The 17,619-nt window shown below is 54.5% G+C and overlaps 1 protein-coding gene across 17 annotated transcripts in view; it reads right to left on the reverse strand.

Annotated features, from left to right (window-relative positions):
- The window catches only part of ST3GAL1 (ST3 beta-galactoside alpha-2,3-sialyltransferase 1), a 97,333-nt gene that overhangs the window by 19,514 nt on the left and 60,200 nt on the right, over window positions 1-17,619 (reverse strand). For 10 of the 17 annotated variants that reach the window (XM_072774588.1, XM_072774591.1, XM_072774587.1 and 7 more), the window contains one exon: window positions 100-215. The gene's annotated coding sequence lies outside the window, so the exon portion shown is untranslated. Of the gene's footprint in view, window positions 1-99; window positions 216-3,816; window positions 4,026-6,137; window positions 6,290-16,133; window positions 16,233-17,619 lie in introns of those variants that run through there. The other 7 variants (XM_072774592.1, XM_072774581.1, XM_072774589.1 and 4 more) reach the window with 5 other exon arrangements.

A 17,619-nucleotide genomic window follows, 5' to 3' on the forward strand; every position in this document is an offset into this window, starting at 1 on the left:
CAGCGATGGCTCAGCACAGGCCAAGGACATGCTACTTTCTTTCTCCGTCACTCCCTTTTGGGGTTTGAATTCCATCAAGGACTGTACGCTTCTGCCCACCTCAGCCCTCAAACTCTGCCAATTAGCCTCGGGCCTCCAGAGTAGGCTTGAGATGGCGCAGGTGCAGGTTCCGGTTTACCAGATGTATGGTCTTGGGAAGTCAGGTCAATCTTCCTCTGTAAAATGGGAAAACAACACCTCCACTTACAAATGGTTATAAAGATAAGATAAGATGCTACATGCCGAGCTTCTGGGATCTATTGGGCAATTGCTAAGCTTTTCCTCTATCAATGCATGGATAAATATTCTTGGGTGATCCACTAAAAACCAGATGCGATGGTAAAAACCATTCATATACAGCAACTTCCTGCAACCGTCCTCCTTGCATACTGCCAGCCTGATTGGGGTTCCCCATTTTGTGCTCAGAATAAACTGACATTCAAGGAGGTGAAATGACTTGCCCAAGGTCATGGGGAAAGGGGGAAGCAGGACCTGAATCCCAATTCACGGGCCTCTGATTCCCCGTGCCTGGAGGGGCTCTGCTCTGGAAGCGACACCCTGTCTGTCACGGGTCTACAGTAGGAAGAAGATACAGAAGTGGGGGTGGGAGGGTATATTTTCATCAAAGAAAGCAAACAGGGACTCTTCAGATGCCCGCCACACAAGCCCCCCACCCCCTAGACTGCACTGGCTTTGTGGTGGTCACATCTCTTCACATGAGCATGACGACTCTGGTCTTTGCTCAGAATGTGTCCCTCGTCCCCGACCTAATCACCGCCCTGTCAATTTGTTCCCATCCTCGATATGTAGATGTCCACGAGCAGGATCCATTTTTTTTTTCTAGGAAAGTGACAGTTGAAGGGTTATTGATTGCCTTTTGGTAGGAAAGTGGGGGGGGGGGCAGGGCGTGGGGAGGGGATGCTTAAAAATCAGGTTAAATCCATTGTGCCCTCTGGAGACATCCAATATGTAGCAACATGCTACAGCCTCTCCCAGCTTCCTCAACTCTTCAGCTCAGTTGGCAAGGGCATCTTGATTCGCCTACTGCTCCATTTCACTGTTCAAGACAACCTGACTCGTGTTTATAACCTAACGTGTTCAGAGTTGTCCCTTCCAGCCACCCCCTGCTCCTCCAGGAAGAAGCAGCTCTGGCTCCGGAGTGAGATCAACCTGCTGATCCTCAAGGGCGGGCTCTGATTTAACGTGGCTGGCAGAGATTCCCCGCCCTCTCGGACCTGGGATGGGTATGTGCGCTAATTCATCCAATCACACTTCTGAAACCCCTGACTTGCAGGGAGGGCAGAGACTTTATTCGCTCAGGCTGTTTGGTCTGGTATACAAAAGTCAGGCCATTTCAGCAGCTCATGTGGAAGAGGGTACAGCTGAACAGAGCTGAGACAAGTGGTGCTGAATCCCTGATCTAGCCATACCTGCAGCCCACGCGACACCTCAACTTTTCAATAACATGAGATAGTAATACATCTCTTTTATTGTGTAAAGCAGATTACTCATAACTTAAAGCAATGTGACTGACCCCAGGCTGACCCCACTGTGCAGAAAGCCCATCCCACCCTGCTTGACTCTTGCTCATTCTTCAGGGATCAGCGGGTGCTCACGTCTGGAGGAAGGCCTGCCCACTCCTGGCAGGAGCAGAGTCCCTTCCTGGCTTCCACAGTATCGTGGTTCTGCTCCACCTGCACTGTTTACACTTATCTATCTCCTCCCTGGGCTGGGAGCTCCGTGAGGATAGGAACTCCATCTCAGTTATGTTTGGGCCCCTGTCCCCTGGCGCATGGGTGGCATGAAGGAATGAGGAAAGGCAAGGACCAACAGGTCAGAGGAGCAATCCGAGCAGAAAAGCAAAGCCCAAGAGTCAGAAGACTCTGATTCTCAGGCTGTCCCACCCATTCTCTGTGTGACTGTGAACAAGTCACCTGCTCTCTTTGAACCATTTCTTCACCTAGAAAATGGGGGTGATAACACAGGTTTTGTCCACTTTTCTGGGCCATCAACCAGGCAAAGTCTGTCGGATCATCTGATTCACTCACTACGTTATTTCCTAGGGCCCGGTGATGTGCCAGGCTCTGGGACAGGGGGTTGGGACACATTGTGAAAGAGTCTAAGGTGGGAGCTTCCTAGGCACCTGCAACGCCCTGGTGGCTTTGGGAGAAAGGAGGCTGGTACCCCTGGATCGACGTGAAGGAGAGAAGCAGGCATGTGTGGGGTGGAGTGGAAGCCATTGGCAAGACTAAGTTTGCTCTGAATGACATGGGGACCCGCTGCAGGGTCTGAGCAGAGGAGCGACACATTCTCACTGCATTTGTCTTGGTGACGAGCACGGCCCAGGACGCTCACTGACTCTGTACCCGGTGCCAAGGGCAGAGCCAAGGTCGCTTAAATAGAGCTGTTGAACCATGCGGACCAAATAAAATCCTGAATGAGAGGTCAGGTGCCCGGCGACGGCCTGGCTCCATGAGGGAGGTCCTCATGGTCTACACTGATGCTGGGGTGGGCTGAGAGGGCAAGGCTGGGCTGCAGAAGCAGGGGAACCCCGACACCCTCCTCCCGTCCACGCAGCGCGTCCCGGCAGGCACGTCTCGGAGGCCAGAGCACGTGTTTGGATCCCACCTCCCGGCAGAGGCTTCCGTGCTGGTATCAATTAGTGCTTTCCGAAGCCCTGGCATAAGCTGCAGTGGAAAAGCGAGAACACCCTTCCACCCCCTTCCCTGGCCCCAGGGAAGAAACAAGGAATGCGTGACTTTGCTGTGCTCCAGTAAGCGAAGCAGCCTGCGACACATGGGGGAGTGCCAGCCCGGCTCCCGGACATGGGACCTAAAGCCAAGATGCCAAGTGTGCAGTGAGGGAGGCCGGCCAACCCCCTCCTGGAAAAAAAAAAAAAAAAACAGGGTGTGGGGAGGACGCAGCTCCCCGTCCCACCTGCAGAGTGGCTGTCCTCTGCAGCCACACACTAGGGACAAGCCATTCCCTGTTTCTCGTGCTCTGCGGACACTGCACTTGTTACAGATGGAAGGTTCCACGGCCAGCCTGCATCGTGCAAGTCTATGGGTGCCAGCCTGCCAACAGCACTTGCTCACTTCGCATCTCCGTGCGACACTTTGGTAATTCTCCTGATACTTTTGACTTTTTCATTACTACATTTGCTAAGTAGTTTGCTAAGATGATCTGCGACCGGTGATTATGATGGGCTGAAAGCTCAGATGATGGTTAGCACTCTTCCGCAAAGAGGTATTTTCAAATTAAGGTATCTATCTTGATTCTTTTTTTTTTTTTTTTAAGATTTCATTCATTTATTCATGAGAGACACAGAGAGAGAGGCAGAGACACAGGCAGAGGGAGGAGCAGGCTCCTTGCAGGAAGCCCGATGTGGGACTCGATCCCGGGACCCCGGGGTCATGCCCTGAGCCGAAGGCAGATGCTCAACCGCTGAGCCACCCAGGCATCCCTCCATCATGATTCTTAAAGATATAAAATGCTATTGCACATTGAATAGACTCCTATGGTATACATGCAACTCAGCACTGGGAAACCAGGAAATTCATTTGACTCACTGCCTTACCACCGCCACCTTCACCGCGGCGGTCTGGGACCCGGCCCACGCTATCTCCAAGGTACGCCTCTCCTGGAGGAGGCACCAGAGAATGCCAGTGACACACTAGCGGGGTGACCCACACGGTGTCGAAGCACGTTCGTGCCCTTTCAAGGACCCAGAACGTCAAGATTTCTCTAAAAGTGGGTCCCTAACAAAGATAAACCCACCTGGCAATGGGGAGACGCTGCTAATGACCAGCCACTGACAGATGAGGCGTTTGAAATGCTTGGAACACCAGGTGGGTGAACAGTACGGGTTTCTGAAAGTGTAGTTCATGCCTGTCCAAGTGCACGCTTCTCCCCAGGCTGGGATGCCCTCCTCGGCCTCTGCACGAGGGTTGCTGGTAACATCAGCACGTCTAATGAAGAGGGGCTGCAACCGTCCTCCGTGTGATCCTCACACCGACGGGGCAAAATGGATAATTATGCTTATTTCTCTGACGTAGGAAACTGCGGCTCAGAGAAGGCAAGTGACTTCTCTAAGGTCACACAGCAAGATGGTGACAGAGCCAGCACTCTGACCCAGGCTTCTGATTCCCTCTTCCAGATCTTTTTTTTTTTTTTTAAGGATTTTATTTATTTGAGACAGAGAGCAAGAGAGAGAGAGCACAGCAACAGAGGGAGGGGCACAGGGAGAGGGAGAAGCAGACTCCCCACTGAGCAGGGAGCCCAATGTGTGATCCCGGGACCATGACCTGAGTCAAAGACAGACACCCAACCGACTGAGCCACCCAGGCTGTCTCTCCGGATCTTTCTAGGTGCCGACACCCAACATGCTATTTCATTAATATCTGCTCTCATCTTCATTATCTTGTCATTTTCCTGTCATTCCTTTGGGCTTGAAATCTGTCATCTTAACAATTTCTTGAGGTGGATACTGCCCTGTTCACATCCTCCTTCGCTGTGTGAATTAAGGTATTACATTCATTTGAATTATTGTATTTTTCAGTTCTAGAATTTCCATATGAGCAAAATTTTTATAAGCGCTAGGTCATTGCAGCTGACATTCCCCATCTTGTCCATCTTCCTGCAAGTATTCATCACAGTTAAAGACGATGTCTGCACCTTGTGACGTTTGGATAACCTGTGGGTCTATTTCTATTGTCTATTTTCTCTCTTTATCTCTCTTGGATCACTTGGTTCTGTCTCCTGGCACGCCTGGTAATGGTGCATACTGTGTGTGCCAAAAGCACAGAGGCTCTGGAGCGAGCCGTCCTTACTCAGAGGGGAACGCGTGCCTCCTGGTGGGCAGGTAGGGCACAGGCACATTACTTTGATCCAGGTGGTGACCGGGATTGACTGGGGCCACGCTTCAGTGTTCACAGTGACTGGTTCTTTCTGGCTTGCCCCCACTTACAGCCCTTCTCAAAGGGTAGCTGGGATGCCCACCAAGGCGCCTCCTCCTTGCATGCTCTCAGCTCCCGATTCCTGCCTCCCCTGCACCGTGAGGTTATCAAAAGCTGGGTCTGGCCTCTTCATCTCTCAGCTGCTATTCGCAGCTTGGTTTCTCAGGCTCTGCTCCCAAGCACCTGGAATACTGGCGAATGCTTCAGAAGGAAGAAGGGGTGCAGAATCATCCCTGTTTTCTCTGTGGTTCCCTTTGCTCTAGGTTCTTGGTTGCTTAGATTTGGGCTGACCTGGAGATCCTGAGTTCTATTTTTTTTTAAAGATTTTACCTATTTATTTGAGAGAGAGAGAGAGAGAGAGCACAAGCATGGAGAGGAGGAGAAGGAAAGGGAGAAGCAGACTCTTCGCTGAGCAGAGAGCTGGACACAGGGCTCAATCCCAGGACCCTGAGATCATGACATGAGCTGAAGGCAGATGCTTAACCACCTGAGCCACCTAGCTGCCCCCTGAGTTCTATTTTTAATTTTTATTTAATTTGCTTTATTCCCAGCCATGTGAGATGGCCCCACACCAAGCTGCTGTTCTCTGCTTGCTTCTGGAGCCTCCTACGAGTCAGCACATCCTTCAAGCAGGAAGGCAGCAGGAGTACCGGGGTCAGCCCATCCATCTCCCTCCTCCCAGGGATCTTCACCTCTCAAGTGCTAGCTGCCTTGGCTGTTCTCTTAATGCCTCCAAAGAGCTGGATTTCTAGCTCATTCAGCTTTAATAGTCCTTGCTAGGAGAAATGGTCCACAAGCCTCTGCCACTGCTGGAAGTGGAGGCCACAGTGCATTTCCTCTGCCTCTCTAGATGCCTGGTGCCTGGCACAGAGTCCTGGGTGTGTTAGGAGCTTGGAAAAATCTGGAGAAGAGGGCGGGGCCCAGAGACGCCCCAGAGGTGCCATGCAAATCAAATCTCTTCACACCAAGCCAAGCGAGCAGATGGTGGGAGGGAAGGCAGCAAATCAACAGGCAGAGGGCCGCAGCTGCAGCCCTTGGTCTGCCACCAGCTCCCCGCCCCCGGCTCCATCTGCTTTCACTTTGCCTCAACACACACACCAGCTTCAGGACACACAGCGAGGACGACTTCCCAGCTCAACGTACCCCGAGAACATGATGAGTAGTTACGGGGATTTAGCATCCATGAGCCTTCCTTCCGATCATTGAAAACCGGGTCCCACGATGTCCTGGCTGCTTCACATGGTGGCCCAGGGTGGCACGGAATCAGAACGGACTGGTCAAGGGCTCCAGGCTTTCTAGCAAAGAAGATCCATTCTTCCCTGAACTGCTCTCCAGCCCTGGCCTGTTCACCGGACACCTGGAACCCACCTAATCTGCTTCTATGAGGCACCTGCTAGTGGGTCACGGTCAACAGTTGTCAGAAGACCCGGGTTCAAGTCCCAATTCCTCCCATTTCTGGCTCTGTGCTCATGGGAAAGGTGCTTCATTGCTCTGATACTGGCTCCTGAATCCAAGAAGTGGGACTACTAGGGTCCACACGGAGGGTTGTGGTGGGTTAAAAAGATCTGCACAGAAGCGACCGGCCAATCTTTGGCACAGAGTTGGCCCATTATAAATGTCAATTCTCTGTCCTCTCCAAGGTCCAGGCCCTCATTAAAAAAAAAAATCCAGCAGAACCCCTGACTTGCCTTCCTAGTAATTATTTAAAAGAACAAATGAGGGGCATCTAGGTGGCTCCGTCGGTTGAGGGTCTGCCTTCAACTTGGGTCACCATCCCACAGTCCTTGGATGGAGTCCCACATCGGGCTCCCTGCTCAGCGGGGAGTCTGCTTCTCCCTCTGCCTCTGTCCCCCCACCCCCTACCACCTGTGCTCTCCCTCTAGCTCTGCTTTCTCTCAAATACATAAATAAAATCTTAAAAAAAAAAAAACACATGAAATCAGACATGAAAGAACCACCGAGGGGTGTTATGAAAATGATGATCCCAACTTGTTCCATTACCTGCTTCCATCCCTTGAGGGACTGGACTGCTTCTGGTACTACTGGCCATGACCTCTGAGAGCCTGCAGGTCAAGTGGCCCAAATTCTCTGTGCAAAGGTTAGTGCTCAGAGTATCAACCTTGCCTGCACATGAGCGCAGTAGGGCATCCTCCTGTTTCTTGCTGCTTCCAAGGCCTCCTGGGCTGGATAGTCTACTGGAGCGAGGACTCTTCCCTCCCTCCTCTGTGACTTCTCCTCTACGTTAGGGTCTAAAAGTCTGGAATCCACATGTCCCAGCTTCCCCTGCCCTTAGGGCTCTAGAGCCAATAATCGATGGACAGCCAAAAGGGAGGCAGGGCTGTCCTTCCCACGGCGGTGGAGGCGGTGGCATGGTCAGAGCATCAGACCCAGAACCACCCGCCTCCCTCACCTTTGGGCTGGCTTTTGCACTTGGCTTCCTGTAATTTCCTGGCCTCTGGACCTCGGCCTCCAGCAGTAGGATAAGGACTCCCCTCCTGCCACCTTTCCAACAACTTTGCAAGCACCAGATGCCCTGAATCCAATCCTGCTGCTTAAAGTTTCTGCCTCAGTTTCTTTGTCCACAGCATGTGGATAAGAAGGGGACCTACCTCCCTGGGTTGGAGCAAGAAAAACATGAGGCCATGGAAGTCAAGTGTGTGGAGCAGAACTTGGCACATCCCAAGTGCTCCCTAAGCATTATTACTGCAGTGGGTTCTGTTTTCTCACATGGAGCCCAACACCTTCACCCTTACCTTTCAGCCCTATTTCTTTTTCTTTCTTTCTTTCTTTTTTTTTTTAGAATTTATTTATTTATTCATGAGAGACCCAGAGAGAGAAGCAGAGACATAGGCAGAGGGAGAAGCAGGCTCCATGCTGGGAGCCTGATGTGGGACCCAGGACCCCAGAATCACAACCTGAGCCAAAGGTGGACACTCAATCCCTGAGCCACCCAGGGGCCCCTCAGCCCCATTTCTTCTGGCAGATGTAGAGGTTGAGCTCAGAGAGGGGAAATGACTTGTTCACTGACAAGAGATGGGGCGCCAGCGTTGAGAGGAGGCCCAGGCCTCAGATTCCAAGACGTGCCTGGCTCTGTTCACGCAGCTGCCCCTGGCGTGGCTATTTGCACGCTCGCTTCCCATGGAAGGAGCTCAGGAGGCGTCTGAGCCTACACAGAGCAAGAGCCAGCAGAGGCCGAGGTGGAGAGGTCTGGGAGCTGGTCCAGCTGCTGCAGCCAGGGGTGAGGCCCTGCAGAACAATCCGAGGGCCGGGAGCCCCTGGCAGTGTGATCCCGGGGATGGTACGTGGGCCGCCTGAGCCTCGAGTCCCTGGTCTGTATAAATATGGGGTCGAAACCACCCTTGCCCCTGAGGTGGCTGTAGGGCTGTAGTTACTCCATTAACAGTAAGTAGTAGGGTGTTCTCTCTGGCAGGCCCTATTCTAAGCAGTCGATCCAGTTGCCAGAGCCCCACGACAGGTACCGGGGATCACCTCCATCTTTCAGAGGCAGGAACAGAGGCCCCATCGAGTTCCCTGTCCGAGACCCTCTGCTGGCAGGTTATGAAGAGGGGTTGCAGGTGAGACAGAGGCCAGAGAGTGGTGTCCAGGGGCCCGCCCTGCCCTGAGCCTGGCATCTGAACTGCAGGAGAGGTGAGGAGCCCCACTGGCCAGTACTGATGGGATCAGCAGGGGCCCCAGCTCAGGCCCTCCCTGCTTGTCTGGCTCGGTCCCCGGTGGGCTCCCTCCAGCTCAGCTCCACCCACTCTGAGTCAGCCACAAAGCTGGCAGCCGTATCCCCATGGCCCAGCCCAGACCTGGACGCCCTCAGTGCCTCACTGCTCCCCAGGAGTGGGGGTGGGGAGACAGGCCAGCCATGCTGCAATTGGACCCTGTTCCCAGACCAAAACATCACCCAAGAGAAACCCAGCCACGGTGAGGTGAGGCCTGAGAGGAGGTCCCCAGGCCGTAGGGTAAATAGGGGTGACAGGCTCCCCTGACACTGCAGAGTGGGGAGCAGCAGCTTCTCTCCTCCCAGAGTAAATATTGGGTTTCTGATTAACCCAGCCAGCAGGTGTGCTGACCCTGGGGCCTCGCTCCTTCCTGAGCCTCCCAGGGGACAGGGGACGAAGGACACAGCCCCCACGCGGGGGCGGCAACGCCGCGATTGGCAGTGACACGGAGCCACCTCAGGACTTTAGGTCAGTCCGCATCTCTGGGCCTCCTCTACAATGAGACGACAATGCCAGCCTGTGCTCACCCTAGACTCAGTTACGAGGAAAAAATTTGGGACGCCTGGGTGGCCCAGCAGCTGAGCGTCTGCCTTTGGTTCAGGGCGTGACCCCAGGGTCCTGGGATTGAGTCCTACATCGGGCTCCCTGCAAGAAGCGTTTCTCCCTCTGCCTGTGTCTCTGCCTCTCTGTGTGTGTCTCTTGTTAATAAATAAATAAAAACTTAAAAAAAGAGAGAGAGAGAGAGAGAAAAAATTAATGCATACGTGGTTAGCACGGACGGTCACTTTCCAAACAGACTATAACATGTAGCCTCCACGTTATAAAAATGTCACCTAGAATACTGAATATATATAATATGCATGAGAATCAGTGCTGAGGGTTTGTGGATATAGAAAGTGTCCAGAACGATCCTGACCTTCAGGAAATGAGAGCTGTTATCGACATTAATATTGGGGAAATTTCACCTCGCCCCGGCCTCAGCGTACATCTGAGAAACTAGGAAGCATGTGTATGCATTGGGGGGTAGGGGCAGGGTTCAGAATGAAGGCGAGGCCTGTGCGAAGCAGAACACTTGTCAGGCGCAGTTACCGTGCACCAGATGGACACCTCACTCTGATTTGCACCCCGCCACTCCCGCCACGGATTCTCTCTCCCTTTGATTCTCTTACACAACGATTACGGGGCACCTGCTGTGCAGCAGCCGCTCTGTCAAGCACTGCACAAAACAACAGTTAGAGAAAGTAGATGACCTTCACCCTTGCCCTCAGGAAACTTAACCTAACAGAGTGGGGGCAGAGGCTGAGATGATTCAGGAATCACACGAAGAATTAAGAAAGGCTGAGATGGATCACATCCATGAGTCGACTCAGCTCGGCCATGGCACCCGGATGCTTGGTCAAACGCTAGTCTAGGTGTGGCCATGAAGGCATTTTTATAGATGTGGTTGCCATGAAGTAAAGGAGATTATCCTCCAAAATGTGGGTGGGCCTCATCTAATCAGTTGAAGGCCCTAGGTGCGAAGGAAACAGAGGCTTCCAGGAGAGGGAATTTCATCTCAGCACCGTAACAGAGAAATCTAATCCTGCCTGAGTTTACAGCCTGCCATCCAGCCCTATGGATTTTGAAGTTGCCAGTCCCACAACACTTAAGCCAATTCCTGAATATGTGTACGCCTATTCTGTAGGGTCTGTTTCCCTCAAGAACCCTGACTGATAACGGCCACCTGCAGTGCCACAGGGAAGTGGGCATGGGCTGCAGCTGGCAAGTGTCCCCAGGAAGTGGTAATGGCCTGAGGTCTGCACGACAGATGGGTCACGGGGCAGAAAAGATGAGCCTCCGGGCCAGCTGCTGGTGCAAAAAAGGTCTGTGGGGGAAGAGTGGGTGAGTCCGAAGGAACTGAAAGAGAGAAGGCCAAGCCCAGCAGAACCCCAGAGAGAAAGATGCAAAATGGAGCTGGAGGGCGGGCTGGGCCACACCCTGGGGGCCACAGCAAGCCCCTGGCAGGGTATGACATGGTGAGGTTTCCAAGTCAGGCTAAGGGAGGTCATGGCCTGCCTGGGCCACGCTGCTGGGATGCATAGTCAGGGCCCCCAGAAGGGCACCTCCCACGGCGCCACCTCTCCTGGCCCTGCTGTCGAGGAGCCCTGAACGTGTGCACCCGAGCCTTCCTGGGGGGGCGGGGGTGTTCAGGCGGGGAGCTGGGCATCTGGGCTTTCCCTCTGTCTTTCCCGCCTTGCTCCGTGTCCCGGGCTGACCCTAGGGCCTGCATCAATGGGCTCCCACCCCGGGGGGCTTGCGGTGGGTGTGGCCCATGGGAACGCAGGTGGGAGACTGGAGAGAAAGGGGACAGAGGCTGGGGGCTCCCACCTGTCCCTGCATACACTGGTCAGTCCCAGGGTCTTAGTGACATCTCTGACCTCATCCTCTCACCTAATTAGCCCTAGGGCTAGAGACACTCACGATTTCCATCCCCAGGGATGGGCTGGTCCCCACAGTTTCTCTACCCCACCCTCAGGCCCACCTGGAGCACACCACCTGCATCCTGCCGAGGGGCATAGGTGGCCTGTGGGCCCCTCCTGTTGCAGGCAGCAGGCCTGGAGGTGTGCCCTGTACCTCTAGGAACAGCCCTGGCAGGCTCCTGCGATTCCCATGAAGAGCTGGTCCGGGCCAGCTGGATGCCCAGAGCCCTGGCTCCCCTCCCACCTCGGGGAGCTGATCTTTCTGGAATCTTCCCAACTGCTGCCCAGGAACTCACCCCTCAGGAGGTCTTCCACTGGGATGGTCTATGGCAGGGACAGAGCCAGAGGCTCCCCCCCTGGGCTCCCCTGGGGGTCCGGGCTCACCACCTTCCAGGTCCCAATAGGAGGCACTCTAATGAGCCCGAGCCCCGGACTCCCCGGGTGACAACCTCCAGCCGCCTCCCTGGCGCTGCCTCCTACAGGCCGTGCAGCTGATGCAGGCGAGCCACCGGGCAAGGCCCCTGCAGCCCGTGGCTGCTCCAGGGGGTGACTGGGGCTGGCCCCCCACCCACTCCGGAGCCCCTCTCTGCCGCGGTTTCACCTGCCTCTCCCGTTACCGGCCCTCTGACTCCTGCTAGGCTTCGATATCAAGCTGTCAGAGACAATCCTTGTGGTTTTGCCAGCAGACAAAGGCGCATAGAGTATCTCTAACCAGCTCTGTGGCCACAGGTGGGGGCACTTCCGTATCTGGGGATGGCTTTGCAGCCTCAACCGCCTCCCCATCTTATCCGTGCGGAGTCGGCCCATCCGGCAGTGTCAGTATCTGGGACGTTCTTGCGCAAGGTGCCCAGGGGATCTTCGGGGCAGGTACCCTTCATTCTGCTCTGACGGGGGCGAGGTAGCTGGGCTCTGAGAGGAGGCTACACGGCTTCTTAGGGACTAGCCAGGGCGTGCAAGAGACGGTTCCAGGTCCTATGGGGAAGGTAATACTACCCATCCCATTCTATAGATGAGGCCCTAGGATACCCTCTCTAGGTCCCCACACCCAGGTTGTACTGAGAGATCGAGAGCCCCCTCCTTGCGCTCGACAATCTTCCTCTCCTTACCCTGGTACCTCTTGCCTGCTTGCTTGCTTGCTGGAGGAGAAAGCAAAGATCCCCTGCAGCACCAGTAGTGAGGTTCAGACCAGGCGGCTTGGAGAAGCGCCCCCGACAAACATGATTAACCAGGATTAGGGTCATATGAGAAGCAGTGGATATATTTTCATATTTTGAGCTGCACAAAAGGAATTTTAATCCGCAAATCTTCTTATGTGTGTAGATTGAGCGGTGCTAGATTCAGAGTCTGAAGACAACCACCCGACACTCAAGGCGTGCAATGTGGTCAGGACTACATATGCACGTCCAGGCTGACACCTGCCCCCACCAGAAAATAAAGGGGGACATTTCCCCAATTTGGGTGGTGCCGACGTCCTGGCAAAGGAAAGACCGTTCAGAGATCTGAGGCCCCACCCCAGCCCTGCCTTAGGGGTCTGTGGCTGGTTCTAAAGAGCTCCCGGGGAAGTGACAGGCTGGAGTCCTGGCTGGTCTGGAGTGAAGGTTTAGAAAGTTGGGGTAAGGTCTTCCCAGTCCCCCGACTTCCAAGGAGAGACTTTTTTTTTAACCCTAACCATTTATAGGGGCATCCAGAAGGCTCCTGAAGGCTCCCTGGTGACATCCAGCATGGGAATTCAGATTGCAGGATAAATGCAGAGGCTGACCCAGCTGCAGGAGCCCGGCAACCCCCAGAGTTTGGAGATGGGCAGGAGCCCCAGGCGACAAGCACGAGTCTGGCACAAATGATCCCAGAAACCAAGGGTTGAAGGGGTGTCGTGATGTCCAGTGGGGTCACTGGGGTACAGCTGTCCTGGCCTCGCCCCCCGGGAGCCCCTTCTCGGGAGAAGCAGAGGGCAGCTATCATCAGAAAGAGCCACCTGTTTACCTCCCAGCACACCTGAGCTCACCCTGGGGAGAGGAGGGACATCATGCCTCATTGACAAGGGACTTCCGAGCAGCTCTCTAGGAGGACCGGGAATGTAGGTGCCTGAAGCAGATGGGCAAGACTCATGTCACAGGCCAGGCTGCTTCAGAGCAGTCAAAACGGGGCAGCCCTGTGTGGCTCAGGGCAGGAAACACAAAAGCCCAGGGCAACTCGGGATAGTGGGGGGCCCAGCGAGGAGGGGCCAGAGGCCAGTGGTGACCCAACACGTGGGGCGAGGGTGTGGGAGGTGTCCCCAGAGCTGGGAGCAGCCAAGGGGACAGAATGAGATTCTAGTCTTGGCATCCAGAGCTGGGGAGTCCTGGAGAAATCCATGCCCAAGCGTGTGGGGAGAGGGCAGGGACATCTGTCCCCTAACATCCACAGCTGTGTGCCAGCACCCGGAGGGATGCTGCTTCTCCTGGGGGGTCATTCAATCATCACATCAGCTTTGCGAGGGGATGACACTTCATCTTGCATAGCGGCAGCCAAGGGCACACGCTCAAGGGCGCACAGCGAGGGATCCGGATCCCACCTCGGGTCAAAGCCTGTGCTGCGTGTGCTGTACCTTAAGTGGCGCCTATCCCCTGCGCCGTCGGTATTTGAAAGCAAATAGGGAGATGCTGGGACCTGGGAACGGCCAGCCAGCTCTGTCCCCTCGGCATCACTTCCTGCCCCATGTCGTTAGCCATCATGAAGACAGGCTCATCGTCTAGCACCTACTGGCCACATGGGCTCAGACAGGTTAGAGGACCTGCTCAGGGTCACTCGCCTGGTTAACAGCAGACAAATGCAGTCACCTCAGGCCTAGAGGCCATATGGTAAAGTGCAGAGCCACCGGGGGGGGGCAGCTCCAAAGGCTCATCAGCTCTGTGACCCTGGACAGCCCCCTGACCACACTGAGCCATCCCGGCCCCTTGCGCAAAACCGGAAAAGTCACAGCACGTGCCTTAGGAGTTCCGAGAGGGCAGCAGCAGGGAAGAGCTCTGGCCTCTGCAGGGGTCATCAGCCCATCCGATCCCTCCTCTGTATTTCTTTTTTAAGATTTTATTTATTTATTCATGAGAGACACAGAGAGAGAGAGAGAGAGGCAGAGACACAGGCAGAGGAAGAAGCAGGCTCCATGCAGGGAGCCTGATGTGGGACTCAAACCCGGGTCCCCAGGATCAGGCCCTGGGCTGAAGGCTGCGCTAAACCGCTGAGCCACCCGGGATGTCCCTTCTCTAGCAGGCATTTCCCGTCACTGGCTTCACGCCCAGTCAGCTCTATTCCTGTTAACTCGTTGAATCCATTAATCTGCCCATTTTACGGATGGGAAAATGGAGGTCCGGGGAGGTTAAGCCACTTGGCCCAGGGTCTTACATTTTACAAGTGTAAAGCTCAAAGGTGATCCACGCAAGCGTACCCACAAAACCAGAGCATTTCATGCCAAGTATCTGCCCTTCAGGTGGTGGAGCCCATGGTCTCCCCTGGGGGTACGTCCACACCGGCAGGGGGACTGTCCCCACTCAACCCCACTCCCCCTGACCCCTGCAAGGTGCACACAATGGCTACTCACCCTCTATCCATGGAGAGGGCAGGGAGAGCTGGAGAGAGCAAAGGAGTGAGCCTTGCTGACCTGCAGGACAGGTGAATGCTCTGGAGGCTGGGGTGCCCCTGCTCCAGCAGAGCTGGTCCCCCAGTCGACAGTCAACACTGGGAGGCTTCCGCCCACCCCACGTGCGTCTCTGCTGAGCCCTGGGGGCAGGGGACTGCACGGCTTGTCCCTTGTCCCCGGCTCCCCATCAAAGGGCCTCCCACGTGGGGCCCACAGCGCCTTTAGGGCACTTTCTTGTTCTGCCCACTTTGCTTTAAAACAGGTGGCCTCTTACCTCCTACAGCATGGCATGGCGGGGAGGGGTGGGCTTTGGAGAGGCTGGCTGCTATCCCTGGGGTCACAGAGAGACCAAGGCTAGACCAGGTGGCCTCGGGATGATGCTGGGTGGAGCACAGCATACTCAGGGACCGCGATCCGAGTGCCTGCCCTTACATTTTGCCAGCTGGGGGACCTCACCGGGGCTTCCCTGTCTCTGAGAGTTGTGGGCTGACGCCGGGACCTCCCGAGCATGTGTGTGAGGGATGCTGAGAGGAGCCACTGCTCCCACCAGCTGTATGGCCCCGGGTGGGACGAGGGACCAGATCTGGAGAGGGGATGTCCCACATGCTTCCTTTCACTGTTTTCTTGAGCCTTCTGGGGTCCTGACCCTTTGTGCCTTCTCCTCCCCTGCCCTAGTGAGTGACCAACAGCGTCCTTTACCAGGGGAGACGCTGGCGGGTAAATTCTGCATCGGTGGCTGTGCGTGTGCATTGTGCACCAGAGCTACGTATCAAACATTGCTATGTTCTGCAAGGAAAAGGAATAATCAAAAACCTAGAACGATGACCCATCGGGATGAGTTCGCCTCCTCTTGGCTGTGCATTGCTTTGTTACGATTTCAACTGCACTTCTTTAGGATTTTGGCAGAGTTGTTTTGACCTCGGGGTGAGCTGGCTTCCCTCGAGGAGGCTGTGTCGGGATGGGTCAGGATGTCGCCATCGACATCTGTCATCCAGAAGCACTCGGACCCCAGCGGCTGGTGGGGGTCCCGAGTGCTGGGGACTTGGCAGTAAGAGCCTAAGGAGCAGCAGCTACGACACTGGACATTTGAACTTTAAATACCAAGAATGGTGAGGAGTTACTGGATGTTTTGTCCGGGCAGGTCTCCCCTTTGCTGACCTAAATCACTCTCCAGAGATCTTGAGACCCTCGCTCCGGCCTTGGCCAGGCCGTTCCCAGGTGGCAGTGGCATTAAACCCCTCAGCAGTCTCCGGTGGAGAAGGACACCGGTTTCGGCCTTGGCGAGGCTCGACCCTGTGGGCAGTGGTGCAGGCCGCGTGACAGTCCCCAGGGCACTAACCTTCGGAGCAGCCCGCCTCACTTGGCAACGCCCGCTGGCTAGGCAGGTGCCCCAGCATCCAGGGACCTAAGCCGGCAGCTTCTACTTAGAAAGGACCAACTGAAAAAAAAAAAAAAAAAAAAAGACCAAATCTGCAGATAAGCAGCTCATAGAAAGGTACACAGACCTTGACTACATTTGGGCTTTCCTCCTTTCATCACCCTTCTACCTGGAAGCGTAATCGATCATCGGCTCGGAGCACGTTATTCCTTTACTGGCTTATTAAAAGACATTATTCTATAGACTACTGGGTTGCAAAATATTACTATTATAAATTATCATTCCCGCCGTGAACCTGTGCTAAATTATTGGCAAAGACCATCTCAGTCTCTGAGCGTAATTTGCCTCAAATAAAATGTTCTTGCTAATGCAGATAAGAAGCACACGGTCTTCAGATTCAACTTCCATTCACGAGGCTCACAGAGTACACCCGGCTGCTCATTTTCTCCCCATCTGACAGGTAGGCCGAGAGAGAGATGAGGCCTTCAGATAAGCCGTGACCTGACCCGGCCCCAGGAACCTTCCCTCCTTGCTGTTTCCAGAGCTCAGGATCTGCAACTGTCGTCTTGCCCCAAATTTACATTTTACAAGTGTAAAGCTCAAAGGTGATCCACGCAAGCGCACCCACAACAGTCCCTTGTCTACACCCAGGAGCCTCACCGAGTCAGCCGGGATCCTCAAAACAGGCTAGCTTCTCAGTTAGCAAGAGGGGGACTGGATAAACTCAAAGCCCGGACCGTACATGCCCTCCAGACCCTCCACGCCCCTCTCTGCTCATGCCTCTCACTGCCCAAAAGTCTCCACCGAGCATAAAATCCAAGGCTCTTGCCACAGCCTGCAGGATCCTACTAGAGCTGGTCCTTGCCTACTTTCCGACTCCACTCTCCACGCCTTTTGTTTGCTCACTTGACCTACCAGCCCGTGCCCTCCCGCAAGATGGCAAGCACGGGACCTGTGCCCAGGCTGTGTGCCCTGCCCAGTGCTCCTCCCAGATAGGAGGCTATCCATCACTTAAGTCAGGATGCTGGGTCCCACGTCAGCTCCCGGGAGAGACTATCCCTCCACCCTCTGCATCCCTGAATCATGATGTCTATCACACTAAGCATTTCACCTGCCTTTTCCCAAGGTTATATCCTTATAGACAGCTGAAAAGATTCTCCATGCACCTAGGTCCCTTGAGCTCAGACTCTATTTTGTTCCCTACCGTGTTTCTAGAACAGTGATCTTACATAATCTCGAATAATCGCCTGAAAGGTGGGTACTAACCCACCTTACAGGTAGTAAAACTGAGGCTAAATGCCGTTGAGCAATTGCAATTTGCCTGATCTCACGATTCACAGGTGATAGACCTAGGATTCAAATCTAGACATTTTTAGTGCCTCCCTATTGTCAAGAGACACCATTCCATGGGTCTCTTGCATTCCTACGTGTCTTATTTGGCACTAAG

Source organism: Canis lupus, chromosome 14, assembly GCF_048164855.1.
Source record: "Canis lupus baileyi chromosome 14, mCanLup2.hap1, whole genome shotgun sequence".
In the NCBI taxonomy this organism is placed as follows: domain Eukaryota; kingdom Metazoa; phylum Chordata; class Mammalia; order Carnivora; family Canidae; genus Canis; species Canis lupus.